The sequence below is a fragment of the Aquarana catesbeiana genome, linkage group LG03, assembly GCF_042186555.1.
Source record: "Aquarana catesbeiana isolate 2022-GZ linkage group LG03, ASM4218655v1, whole genome shotgun sequence".
In the NCBI taxonomy this organism is placed as follows: domain Eukaryota; kingdom Metazoa; phylum Chordata; class Amphibia; order Anura; family Ranidae; genus Aquarana; species Aquarana catesbeiana.
This window is the reverse complement of record NC_133326.1, coordinates 723299594-723314331: the sequence shown is the minus strand read 5'-3', so window position 1 is coordinate 723314331 and position 14738 is coordinate 723299594.

The window sequence follows — 14738 nt, the reverse complement described above, 5'->3', positions numbered from 1 at the left end:
TTATTTCTTGAGGCCCGAAAACATCAGGACAGTACAAATATCCCCCAAATGACCCCTTTTTGAAAAGTAGACAGTCCAAGGTATTTAGTAAAAGGCATGGCAAGTTTTTTGAAGTTGTAATTTATCACAATTTTTCGGAAAATGAAGAAAAAATATATTCACAATTTTTTATTTTTACATACTGTCACCAGTATAAATAGTACATCATATAATGGGTGTGGCGATGATCAGGGACACTGACTGGTGAAAGTATGTAAAAAAAAAAACAAATAATAATATTTTTTTTTTCTCATATGTGTCTCCAGTACTCGTTGAGGTAAACTGAAGTTTCTTTTCATTTGGCCTTCTCGTTTGCAAGCATGCAAAGCACCTCTTACATGGAAAGAAGCCTTTACCCGTGAAAAAGGTATAGGGCCTCTTGGGTGGCTCTATTACATTCTTTACCACTCTATCGCGAATAGTTGGTGCTCTTTTGTATATAAAACGCGGAAAGGCAGGTAAAGATCCTTGCAATTCTTTATCTGCTAAGAGAATGTGCCAATGGCATTTGATAATCTTTTCGATTTTTTTGTGTTGTGCACTAAAATCCAAGATCAAAGGTCCTCCCCCTAGTGGCTGTTTGGGTTTGTGAATGTCCTTAATTAATAGATTCCGATCCAGCGCAGCGACCTCTTTTACTTTCTCTTCGATAAACTGACGATCGTATCCTTTGTTGGAGAATCTAAGTGCTATTTTTTCCGCTTGGTCTAGAAAGATATTCAGATCCGTACAGTTCTGTCTGAGCCGTACGAATTGGCCCTTTGGTACGTTAAAGAGCCAATTCCTGTGATGGAAGCTCTCAATGGGGAGGCAGCTATTTCTGTCTACGTTTTTGAAATGCATTTGTGATCTTAATATGGAATTTTCTTGTATGATTTCTAAGTCCAAAAACGTTACTTTGCTACTACTGATGTCCCAAGTCAGTGTAATGTTTTTATTATTCATATTGAGTCTTTCAAGGAAGCAGGTAAGTTGGTCTATGTCCCCTTTCCATAAGATGAAGATATCATCAGTATATCTTTTACAGATCGCCAGTTCACTTGGTGTATTTCTAAAGACATTTTCCTCCTCCCCCTGTGCCATAAATAATCCGGCTATGCTAGGGATGAATTTAGCTCCCATTGCGACTCCGGTATGTTGGTGATAGTACTTACTATCATACCAAAAATAATTATTCTTTAAATTGACGTCGATGCATTTAACTAAAAATTTCCTCTGCATACAGGATAATTGGGTGTGTTTTCTCAGACCCCATTTCGCTGCTTCACATGCTAAATGATGTGGTATTATAGTATATAACAAGGCGACATCTGCAGTAGCCATAATCCATGGGCCTTCTTCTTTCGAAATATTCTCTAGAATCTGCAGCATTTGTTTTGTGTCCCTCAAGTATGCTTGTGTGTTTTGTACGACCGGTTGCAGGAATACATCGATATATTGGCCTAATCTGGACGTTAGTGAATCTATGCCATTTACTATAGGTCTCGGTGGTGGGTTTGTATAGTCTTTATGAATCTTTGGTAATGTATAGATGATGGATGTACGGCAGGAATCTGGGACTAAGAATCTAACTTCCTTTTTATTAAGTATATTTTTCTTCACTCCGAGATATACAATCTGTTCAAGTGCCTTCCTGCACTTGTACATGGGGTTGCTCAGTAGTCTAGTATAAGTATTCTCGTCACTTAGCATCTCCATCATGGTCTGGTGGTATTGTTCTTTTGAGAGCACAACAATACCCCCTCCTTTATCGGCTGGCCGGATGACCAAATCTTTCCTTCTCGTTAAATGCCACTTTTTATATAATTGGGGTCCTCCTTCTTCTTTATTTTAAGATCTTTAATATCTTCTAAAACCACTTTTTTAAAAACTTCAATATATTTATTATCCTTGATGGACGGATTAAAAACGGATTTGTTCCTCAGTGTGCTATGTGTGACACCATTATCCTCGGTGATCGGGTATTTTTGTTTAGTGGGGTTACTTGCAATATATTTCTGGATGTTCAATTTTCTTGTAAATTTTTGGATTCCAATATAGGTCTGGAATGTATCCAGATTTTTCGTGGGTGCATACTTGAGTCCTTTATCCAACACACCAATCTCTTCATGTGTAAGTTCCTGCCCACTTAAATTGAAAATACCTTCTCCCTTCATTCCCTTTTTCTTTTGTTTTCTTTTTCCTGATCTCCGTCCTCTCTTCTTCTTGGACTTTTTCTGGAATTTCTGGTCTCGTCTATCTGTCTCAATGGGTGGTCTTCCCTGCCCCTGTCTAAAAAAGGCCTGTTGTAACCTTGATCTCCATACCGTGGGGGATAGTTTCTCTCTTGTCTATCTTCTTCACCTCTGTGCATTAGTGGGGCATAGTAATTGTATGTTGGTATAGGGCTCCGTTCATTCTGATATTGATTCCTTTGTTGGGGGCCTCTTCTTTCCCCGTATTTATATTCATGCGTCAGGCTTCTACCTCTTGGCCAGTGCTGTTCATATGGTGGTTCCCTATTCTCCCTATATTCATAAACAGGTCTTCTTGTGTCTCTGGGTCCTTGTGGTGGTCCTCTATATTCTCTCTGGTCATAGGGTGGTTTATGCCAGTTGTTTCCATTGTGGGGCTTCCTGTTGTTTTTCCAATAGGGTTTTCTACCTCCATTTTGGGGTGTCCGGTTCAGTTGGGGTCTTCTGTCAGCTCAAAGGGGGGTGGGCGGTTGATAGTATGTATTCCTCCCATCATACTCTTGATATCTGGGGGTAGTCACTATATTTCCATCTCTTGGGTCCTGATAACTCTTTGTTTGGGTATTAGCTGGTTCGCTGATCTGGTGTGGATCAACCCTCACCATTTTCTCTGGTGTGGAGTAGGTGGATAGGTTGTCTCCTCTACCTAGTTGACTCTGCCACTTGAAAACCTGATCGTTTCTAAAGTCTTTTAAATCTCTAGTGTACTTCTTGCTTTTCCACTGCTGAACCTCTTTGTCTTTTTTTATAAGATCTTTATTCAGCTGTGTGGTTAGAGTTTTAAATTCAGTTGTGTCTTTATACACTTCGAGTTCTTCTTTGAGTTTAGTGATATTCTGGTCTATTTTGCTTTTTCTCTGTTTCCTTTCTAATAGAAATCTTAATAGTTCCAATCCTTTATCATTAAAGAATTTGAACCATTCCTCATTCGACTCTTGGTCTGTGAGGCCATCATTCGGGGGTATGTCCCATATCAATCTCCTTGGGACTAAACTCTCTTTAAGGTATGTTTCAAAAGTACAGGTGTCCCACCAGAGACTCACCTTTTTTTCCATGTTGTGCCCAAGCCTCCTCATTAGACTCTCCAAGTCTAAGATTTTATTAGTGTTGGTATTAGAGGCATTGAAGACTTCTTCTAAATTCACTTTCCTTTTTTCCATATAGGAGAAAACTTCCATGGTTGCAGCAGGAATGGATTTGGTGGGTAGATGAACAGTGTTCCCGCGCTACCATGTAGTAAATACTGTATAATATCAGAGGGAAAAGCTGCTAACACCGGCTGGGGTCCTACCTGGCCCCTAAAAATAACGAAAACTAGCGAGTGGGTGTGGTGCTGCGCTAATCCAAATATGTGAAAAAAGCATAAGTAAAGGTGTACCGTGCACAGCTGCACCAGATTTAAAGAGGAGTTTATGTAACGCCTTTCCAGACTCTGGTAGGTTACAGTCTCGTGGAAAACAGTTTTGAGGCTTCTGTTGACCAAGAGAGGAGCGGTAAAGAAGGGGGCCACCTCAGTGATGCTTATCAATTTTTTTAGTCCTCAATACCCAGGGCTGTGAGTTTCCACATTCCATCGGCAGCGTCTGTATCATATGGTGGGAGATTATTTAGAATCAAAAACAGACATGGAGAGGTTTCCACTTGATGATCCACTGGGTTACTGGGTCATGAGAATAGACCACTGGCCAGAACGTGCCCAGTATGCAATTGAGCTGCTAGGCTGCCCTGCATCCAGCGTGCTTTCCAAATAGGCATTCAGTGCTGCTGGAGGTTTTGTGACAGGTAAGAGAGCGCGTCTGTCCATAGACTCCGTGGTCCGGCTGACATTTATCAAAATGAATCAGTCCTGGATTAGCAGCAGCTATTAAACCCCTGATGCTGATGCCACTGATTAAGTGCTTTCTGAATCTGGAATCTCTGAAAGACTGCCTAGGCTGCCTAGCTTTGTGGGTGTTAATGCCATCTGGAAGAAAATTTTTGGTGTAGGTTTTATGGGCACAATTACAACCCAAGGACCAATTTTTCCACACCTGTTAGACAGGTGCATGTCATTTAAATTTTTGACAGCAAGGCCAATTCTTGCTTTCATCAAGAGTACCTCTATAGGGTTACTGCGTGAAGGCATCACCAACACACCCATTTTTCCCTACCTGTTACTTCTATCCAAAGTCAGCGAAAGAGACACCAGACTTAATCCAAAAACTCTAATCTTGTTCCGAGTGCACTACATTGTGGCCACATCATACTCACTGACTCCCTAAACTGTTGTTTATAAAATAAAGAAAGCTGGCAGGGAAAATTATATTTTTTTGGCTTTATAAATGTAATTATTGCTTCAGCAGGTTCTATACATGGTACAGATGTGCCACTTTACAGGCAGACTAAGGGGACTCCCCAGACACTATATTTAAAGGAATTTTTCATTTTTATTGATATTTCTCATTTTTGTGGTTTCACTTTAAGCCATAGTAAATCACTGCTCATTTGAATATGATGTTTTTTTACAAACTTTGTGTTAATTGATACATGTCCCCCAGAACTTCAATGGGGTTCAGTATCCTGTTCCGAACTTTTTCGATGTTCGAATGTTCTGCCGCAAACCGAACCAGGGGTCGTTCAGCCCATGTCTATACTGTGTTAAACATGCAATAATGCACTGAAATTTACTGCAGTAAACCTAAAATAACGCACTGATATAAACTGCGGTAAACGTATATAATATATATATATTAGGGCTGCAGAAATTAACGATTAATTCCTCGATTAATTGTTAATTTTTTTGATTGATCAAAATTCTTTTGATTGGTACTCACCTCTCCACCGGCTTCCGGGTCTTCAGGGAGTTCCGTCGGAGATCCGGTAATGTCACGGACATCGACGTCACTGGACTCCTTCCCCCCTCCCCAGTTATTGACGGTGTTCTGCCGGTGTTCTGCTGAGTTATCGATGGTGTTCTGCAGGAGTTCTGCCCCGGTGGATAAGGACCCCCCCTGTACTGCGCAGGTGCAGCGCTTGCACAGTACGAAGGACTACGGAGCTGCCGAAAATTGACGAACATAAACAGCTGTGAGTGAGCTGTACACCGCACATGCGCAATTAATATGTCATTGTACTGGACGATGCCGCACGCTCCCAATGCTCGTGTTACTCTGCAAGGGGCGGGTCTATTATTACTGTTATATCGTGTAAGGGGCGGATGGCTACAGAAGAGGTGGAATTTTAAATTAATGAGCAGAGCTGTTTGCGGGGAGTGTTTAAAGAAATGAAGGCTTACATGATATAACAGTAATAATAGGCCCGCCCCTTGCTTAGACAAAATAACAGTAATAATATACCCGCCCCTTGCAAAGTAGCACGAACATCGGGAGCATGCAGGGCATAGTTTGGTAGAATGTCATGTTAATTGCGCATCCGCGGTGTAGAGTTCACTCACAGCTGTTTATGTTTGGCAATTTTCGGCATCACCGTAGTAGTTTGTACTGCGCAAGCGCAAGGCATGCCCAGTACAATGCAAGGAGATCAGCTAAAAGTAATTGGTTCTGTATGTGCGTTATAATTAATCAAAATTAGTCGATGAATCAATTTAAAAAAAAATCGATTAATCTAACACGAAAATTTTAATCAGTAACAGCACTACATTTTTTTGCTTTCAAAGAAACGCTGTTAAACTCAACTACCTAAAAATGGCAATAAACGAGAATGTGTACATGGTCACATAGGATAACATTGAATAAGTTCAGGGGCAGTTGAAAAAAGCATCCAACTGCCTCTGAACGTGTGTTTAGCAGCCTCCCGTGTACATGGGGCCTAACACTGCATCTTAGCCTCTGATGTCAACTGATGCCTTATAGCATTTACATATACCAAGCTTATGTTGTCAGACCATATTTATGGGTTGTGCGCTTGCACCCCATTCACTAGATCACTCTCACTACTGTCCTTTTTTGGCCCTCCCTTCCTTCCCTTTATACACTACCTCATTCTATCCCTTTTTCCCATCACACAATACCACACTATTATCAGAACAATATATACATACTCCATCTAATTTAAGACAAATTAATTACTATAACAATATATGAACATACCTAATGAACATGTGGAATCTGTTTGGCATTTAATGTTCTAGATCTTCATAAAGGAGACATATATTAATTAATAATTGGAATTTGTCTGACATTTTGTAATATGTTAGGACATTTTGGAATCCCCCTTTTTTTTTTTCTTTTTTTTTTTTAAAGTAAAATAGAGAAAAGATATACATATATCAGATAATATACACTTTTGGAGAAAAATGACATAGGTTCCAATGCTCACAAGTTTACGTTTGTCTACAAACCAATAATTGCCCCTGGAAATACAAAGGGGGTAATATGAGCAAATGTAGTAACTAACTAGACAGAGGCTTCCATCTACGCGAGCATTTGCATCAAAACATAACCATAGAAAAACGTTGCTTCAGTTAAAGAAAAAGGCGAAATAAAAAGAGCAGAAAAGGGGGTTAGAGAAGAATAGATGATGGGAAGGGAAATAGATGAAGGAAGAGGGATAGTTGGTTGGGTATGGGATAGGGTGGGAGGGATTGTTGGCATGCATGACATCATATTTAAGAATATTGAAAATTGTATCTGTCAGGGCATGTAAGAGGAAAATAAATCCTAATCAGTAAAATATTTATCTAGTAAAAGAGGAATTTAGGTAACAATGCTTGACTGATAATCTTAAGGGTTTTGCATTATAATGTCCTTATAGGAGGAAGTGGACTGGAATTTTACCCAGGGTGCCCAAGTTAGCGAATGACTTTTGGTGGTACCTTTGATGTTGTGGGTTATATCCTCCATTAGATGAACTTCATTTACCTTTTGTTGCCAGACTTTTATGGACGGGGTTGTTGGTTGGCCCCATAGAGTAGGAATCAAGGCTTTGGCGGTGTTCAACAGGTGAGGAATGAGTGATCGCTTATATGAGCCTATAGGATCTTTAGTGGCATGAAAAAGAATAGTCCATGGATCATTGGGTAGATTGACATCTGAGATCTGTAATATCAGATTGCGAACGTCGGCCCAAAAGGGTCGAATGAGTGGGCAAGACCACCAGACATGTGCATGAGTGGCTTTGTTCCCACAGTTCCTCCAGCACAATGGGGAATTGGCGGGGAACATTCGGTGAAGTTTGGCTGGGGTGTAGTGCCACCTGGTGAGTATTTTATAGTTGACTTCTGCCATTTTTGAAGCAAGGAAGGAGGTGTGAGCTAGTTGTAGGACCTTATCCTTTTGGTTGTCTGTGAGAGGAGAGTCCAAATCAATTTCCCATTTAGCCAGGAAGGGTGGGTAGGCAGGATTTTGAAGAGCAATAAAAGATTTATAGAATAGAGAAATACCATGTAGAGGGGGGTCCTTTGGATGTAATATCTCTTCTATGCTATTTAAATCTTGCAGACCTCTTAGCGGATAAGGAAAGGGACTTAGGAAGGTTGTGGTAGGTGGAATCTCCATTTATCCAGAAACATGGTGGGTTTAGGGCCAAGGATCCCCTTTTGGTGCATTGATATTATTTGGAATTTGCTGCAGATGTTGGCTTCCCTTACCCTCTGAGGTTGTCCTCAGCCTGACTGCTTGCATGTGCATGAGTGGCTTTGTTCCCACAGTTCCTCCAGCACAATGGGGAATTGGCGGGAACATTCGGTGAAGTTTGGCTGGGGTGTAGTGCCACCTGGTGAGTATTTTATAGTTGACTTCTCCAATTTTTGAAGCAAGGAAGGATGTGTGAGCTAGTTGTAGGACCTTATCCTTTTGGTTGTCTGTGAGAGGAGAGTCCAAATCAATTTCCCATTTAGCCAGGAAGGGTGGGTAGGCAGGATTTTGAAGAGCAATAAAAGCTTTATAGAATAGAGAAATACCATGTAGAGGGTGATCCTTCAGATGGAATATCTCTTCTATGCTATTTAAATCTTGCAGACCTCTTAGCGGATGAGGAAAGGAACTTAGGAAGCGTTGTAGTTGGTGGAATCTCCATTTATCCAGAAACGTGGTGGGTTTAGGGCCAAGGATCCCCTTTTGGTGCATTGATATCATTGGGAATTTGCTGCAGATGTTGGCTTCCCTTACCCTCTGAGGTTGTCCTCAGCCTGACTGCTTGCAAGTCGCATCGGATCGATCCTTCCCGTCCTTGGGACACGAATGAGTAGGGACCCTCGGGTATTATCCATTATTTAAACTTCTGGTCAAGAGATCCCTTTTCACCTTTCAGTGGTAACTATTAGGGATGAGCCGAACATCCCCCGGTTAGGTTCCGGGCAGAACATGCGAACGGATCGAAAGTTTGCATGAACATTCGAACGGCGTTAAAGTCTATGGGACCCGAACATGAAAAATCAAAAGTGCGAATTTGAAAGGCTAATAAGTTATTGTCCTAAAAAGTGTTTGTTTAACCCGGGTACTGCCCCAGGGGACATGTATCAATGCAAAAGAAGGTTTTAAAAACTGCTGTTTTTTCGGTAGCAGTGATTTTAATAATGTTTAAAGTGAAACCATAAAAGTGAAATATTCCTTTAAATTTCGTACCTGGGGGGTGTCTATAGTATGCCTATAAAGGGGCGCATGTTTCCCGTGTTTAAAACAGTCCGAGAGCAAAATGACATTTCTAAAGGAATAAAAGTCACTTAAAACTGCTTGCGGCTGTAATGTAATGTTGGGTCCCGGAAATATGGATGAAGGTTATTGAGAAAAATGCCCATTACCAGGCCCTTTGGGTCTTGTATGGATATTAAGGGGAACCCCACACCCAAATTAAAAAAAAGAAAAGGCGTGGGGCGAACAGGCCCTATATACTCTGAACAGCAGTATACAGGTGGTCCAAACAAGACAGGGACTGTAGGTTTGTTCTTAAGTATAAACTGTTTGTAATTTGGAACAGGTACAGCTCCAGCCAACAAAATCAATTTTTAAGCTTTTTGGATAACATAGGGAAGGGTTATCATCACCCCTGTAACATTTGTTTTGTTGTCTGTGCCCTGTTCAGAAAATTTCACCTCACTTTCTGCCCCAATGACAATTGGATTTTGAAAATTTGGGGTTATTAGGGAAACAAGGATTGGTGATAAAGCATCAGTGGAGACAGCTTTTTCCCATATTAACTCTTACAGGAGAGAATTTCCCTTCCTAGGGGTAGATTTCCTCTCACTTCCTGTTGTCTCCCTCCATTTGTAAGTTTGAGTCGTTTGTAAGACGGATGTGCCCTATATAGTATGCAGAAAATTGGGTCTTAGGTGTTGGTGGTACCAAAACACTGTAAGCCCTCACAGTTACTCTTGGTGGGCACAGGAACGGGACCTGCTGTGAAATATTAGATCAAAAATTGTAATTACACGCCCCTGTTAAACAGGGGCATAAAAATTGGGTCTTAGGCAGTGGTGGTGGTGCCACAACACTGTAACCCCTCACAGATTCTGTAGTTGAGCGCAGGAATGAGCCCTGCTGTGAAATATTAGAGCAAATATTGTAATTACATGCCCCTGTTAAACAGGGGCAGAAAAATTGGCCCTTAGGCAGTGGTGGTGGCACAACACTGTAAAGCCTCACAGATACTCTTGTTGAGCACAGGAACGGGCCCTGCTGTGAAATATTAGAGAAAATATTGTAATTACATGCTCCTGTTAAACAGGGGCAGAAAAATTGGGTCTTAGGCACTGGTGGTGGTGCCACAACACTGCAACCCCTCATAGATACTCTAGTTGAGTGCAGGAACAAGCCCTGCTGTGAAATATTACAGCAAAAATTGTAATTACATGCCCCTGTTAAACAGGGGCAGAAAAATTGGGCATTGGGCACTGGTGGGGGTGTTCTGAAACAAAAATGTTCTTAGAAGCTATCAACATGAACATTGAGGAGGAATAGGATAGTCACTCAGCATAACAGGATAGTCACTCAGCATAGGCAGTCTTCAAGGGATCTTACATTCATAGAAAAATGAATTGGTTACATCAGCATCAGGTGCTTGGTAGCTGGTGATCCAAGACTGATTCATTTTTATGAAGGTGAGCCGATCAACTGAGTCTGTGGACAGGCGCACTCTGTATTCGGTTACAAAGCCTCCAGCAGCTCTGAATGTGCATTCAGAAAGAACGCTGGATGAAGGACAGGCCAGTAGCTCAATTGCATATTGTGCAAGCTCTGACCAGTGATCCATCCTCAAGACCCAGTTGTAAAGGTTTCCAAGTCTGATGCCCCGGATCAGCTGTAGAGAAACAGCTGACTGCGAGGTCTGGGCGTCTTTCAGACGCGGAGGTGCATGGCGTATCTCTGCGTCAACGCTGGGAGGGAATTCCCAACTCGTGACGCTAAGGACAACAAGGGGAACGCAATAGCTCCTCCCAGCACAAAGGGCCGACATAGAGACGGAACAATCCATCATCCAGTCAGCCTGCACTGGTGGGGCTTATCTGCCGGGTCTACGCAGAGAAGAGGGTAGGTGGAAAAACGGTGGAGAGCCATCTAGTGGGAAGATGAGAGAACAGCCAGAATGCTTACAATTGAAGAAAACATTTTTTTTCAATTGTAACCACGCACCTCCGTGTCTAAAAAACGCCCAGACCTCGCAGTCAGCTGTTTTTCTACAGCTGATCAAGCAAGATGGCAGGCGCAGTTCTGATTGGCTGATGCCAAACACAGCTGAACGGATAATTGCTGGCGCCCATATGGTTTTGTCAGTGTGCTGGCTGCTGACCTGGTGTCCACATCTTCCACGCCCTTACTCCCTGAAGGTAAAGACTTTAACTTTTAAATTTGCCTAACTTAATTCTGGATCAGCTATCTATGGTACCTTTTCACTGCCTATATATAAACTTACCCTGTGCATATATGCACCTCTGCCATGAAAGGGACTCACCCCCCCTTCTCCTGCCATTGTCTTCACAGTGCACAATTTGCTGCCATGGCGATTGTCAGGCGTCTTTTGTAAACACATTTTGACTATTGGGCTGTGGATGCACGCCTCTATCAACTCTATCGTGCCAGTGTGTGGATGTGTACAGCCAGCATGTATAATCTCCTTGTATTGCCCAGCATGTTTTGCTAAACTTGAAGTGAATCTGCGATATGTAAGTACTTTTGGTCTTGTTATTTGGTATTTTTTTTTTATTTTTTTATATAAGGTTGTTGACAGTATCGATATTTATTGGATATTGTCATGCAAACATTACCATATACCTATATTTATGTTGCAGACAAGAACATAATTACCCACTCTATAACTACCCCTGAAGAAGGAATATGCATACCATTGCACAAATAATTTCCGGAACATGTCGGGTTTATATGTCAAAAGAATCTAGTTGGCCAACCCCCTCCCGGTCTGGCCAGTGATCTTTTGACTATCAGTTTGGGCTAATATGTACTAATTATTTCTTGTTTATACTTATTGATGCACTATTGCAATACGTTTTAAACCACTGTGTCTATATGTGATACAACATTTTTATATTTTATATCATTTTTGTATTCAATAAAGTTGGAACTTTTGTGCCCTTCTTTTATCTATCTTGATTTCTTACACTTTACTTCTGCCATCAAAGTCCAAGGGGGCGTCTTCCAATGCATTTGATGCATGTTCTCTTTATAATGTTTATTAGGATGTTGGCAGTAACTTCACACTAGACAATTCTTAAATTTCTTTTTTCTACTGAATCAGAAATGACTTCATTGTTTTTTCAACTAAAAAGATTGGTGGAAAAGAAGGTATTCATGTTTTGGCACATCGAGAACTTTGAGCATTATGTCCGAGAGGATATGAATCCTTTCAGTCCAAGAATACAAATGTTTCCCACATTAGACACTACAGACATTACATTTAGGAAAAGGTGGGAGAACAACATCTAACAATGCACACAAGTAATGATGAAACTTTTGATAGAAGAATATCAGAAAAATATTGATGTGGTAGAGAAAGAGATTGATGCCATCTATGTGAAACTTGAACCATTCAAAGACCACCAACACTTTAAGGAACATGAAGAAAACATTAATTCACTGACAACATTAATCTTATTCTTGCCTGAATATTCTGTGTTTGATTGCAGTGCCATTCACCATATCTCGGTAAGTTGCCCCTCTGAACCTGGGATGTAATGTGCTCATTATACCTGTCAAAATGATGTTTTTCACTATAAACAATGTTATTTTCTATTTTTTGTTATCTACTAGAATTTAAATTCTCCTATATAAATACCCCTGATGAAAGGACTTTGAACCTGAAACGTGTTGGGTACCGGAAAGCTTTTCCCAGATGTTGGCTACCGTAAAGTGTTTTCGGATACTGGAGTGAAACTACTTAAATTTAGGGATGGGCCGAATGGACCCCTGTTCTGTTCGGACCAGAACGTCCGAACACCGTGAAAGTTTGGACCCGAATAACAAACTCCATTAAAGTCAATGGGACCTGAATGTCTAATATCAAAAGTGCCCATTTTGAAGGCTTAAATGCAAGTAATTAGGCATACAATGGTTATAGGGGTCCAGGTCCTGCCCTGGGGCACATGCATCAATAAAAAAAAAAGTTTGTGAAAAACATCATTTTTAAATGAGCAGTGATTTTTTGATTTTTAAATTAAAATCCTAAACATGAAAAATTCCTTCCAATATAGTGCCAGAAGGGTCCCCTTAGTCTAACTGTAAAGTGGCAGATCTGTACCATGTCTAGGATCTGCTGCAGTAATAATTGAATATATAAAGCCAAAAAAATGACATTTTTCCTGCAAACTGTCTTTATTTTGCTCAGCAACAGCTGGGGAGCCAGTGTGTATGATGAGGCCACAATGTGGTAACAAGATTAGAGATTTTTTGGATACATTCTGGTGTCACTTTGACTTTGGATAGAAGTAACGGGTGCATTAAAATTGGTCTGTAGGTGTCGTGGCAGCTTCCCACCGTAACCCCTATAGAGATAATCTTGATGAAATCAAGAATTTGCCTTGCTGTAAAAAATTGCAATGATATGCACCTGTCAAACAGGTGCAGAAAAAATGGTCTTTGGGTGTTGGTGGTGCCTTCCCACTGTAACCCTATAGAGGTACTCTTGATGAAAGCAAGAATTTGCCTTGCTGTAAAAAATTGCAATGATATGCACCTGTCAGACAGGTGCAGAAAAATTGGTCTTTGGGTGTTAATTGTGCCCATGAAACCCATACCAAAACATTCTTCCAGATGAAATGATTGAACACCCTCAAAGCTAGGCAGCCTCAAAGTCCTGCAGAGATTCCACATCCCAAAAAGACTTAATCAGTATCAGGGGTTTCATAGCTGGTAATCCAGGACTGATTCATTTTTATAAAAGTCAAATGGTCCAAAGTCTGTGGACAGACGCGTTCTATGATCAGTAATGAAACCTCCTGCAGCACTGGATACCTGTTATGAAAGCAAACTGGATGCAGGGCAGCCCAACAACTCAATAGTATACTGGGCAAGTTCTGGCCAGTGGTCTATTCTCATGACTCAGTAAGCCAGTGGATCGTCAGCTGGAAAGCTCTCCGTCTCTGTTTTGGCCCCGAGGTAATTGTCCACCATGTGATGCAGACGTTGCCGATGGGATGTGGAAGCTGACAGCCCTGGGCGGCGAGGACTAAAAAAATTCTGAAATGCCTCACTTGGGTGGATGCCTTCTCCAACGCTCCTTTCTTGACCAACGAAAGACTCAAAACGACGTTTTCCACCACACTGTAACCTACTAGAGTCAGGAAAAACGTTCAATAAAATCCTCTTTAATGTGTCCTCAACAGATTTTATCCTCTGCACTTTCTGTGGGGATGGGATGAGTTCAGAGACCTTCCCCTTATAATGGTGGTCAAGGAGGGTTGACAACCAGTATTCATCCTTCTTCTTTATGCCACGTATTCTTGGGTCCTTGAGTGGCATGAGGTTGCCCATGCACCTAAAATATGCAGAGGCATGAGAAGCAGACTCCTCGGGGTCACTCAGGATGACAGCATCTGGAACTTCCCCCTCCCAGCCACGTACTACCCCAAGGGTCCTGGGGTTGGAAAGCCATTGCTTACAGATTGATGCATGTCTTCCTCTTCTTCAAAGCCTATGAAAGTGCCAGAATCCTCATCCTCCTCCCCTCTCTCCTCCTGTGTGTTCTGTGACATAGGAATGATGGTGTCTGCATAAAGTGGGCCTTGAGAGGAAAGGAAGTCCTCCTCTTCCTCCTGCTGCTCTGCCTCCAGTGCTCTGTCCATAATGCCATGCAGAGTCTGCTCCAGCAGGAACACAACAGGGATTGTGTCACTGATGCATGCACTGTCACTGCTCACCATCCTTGTGGCCTTCTCAAATGGTGACAATACAGTGCATGCATCCTTAATGATCAGCCATTGGCATGGGGAAAAAAGGTTGAGGCGGCCTGAGCCTGTGGTCGTGCCGTACTGACACAAGTACTAGTTGACGGCCCTCTGCTGCATGTATAGGCACTGCA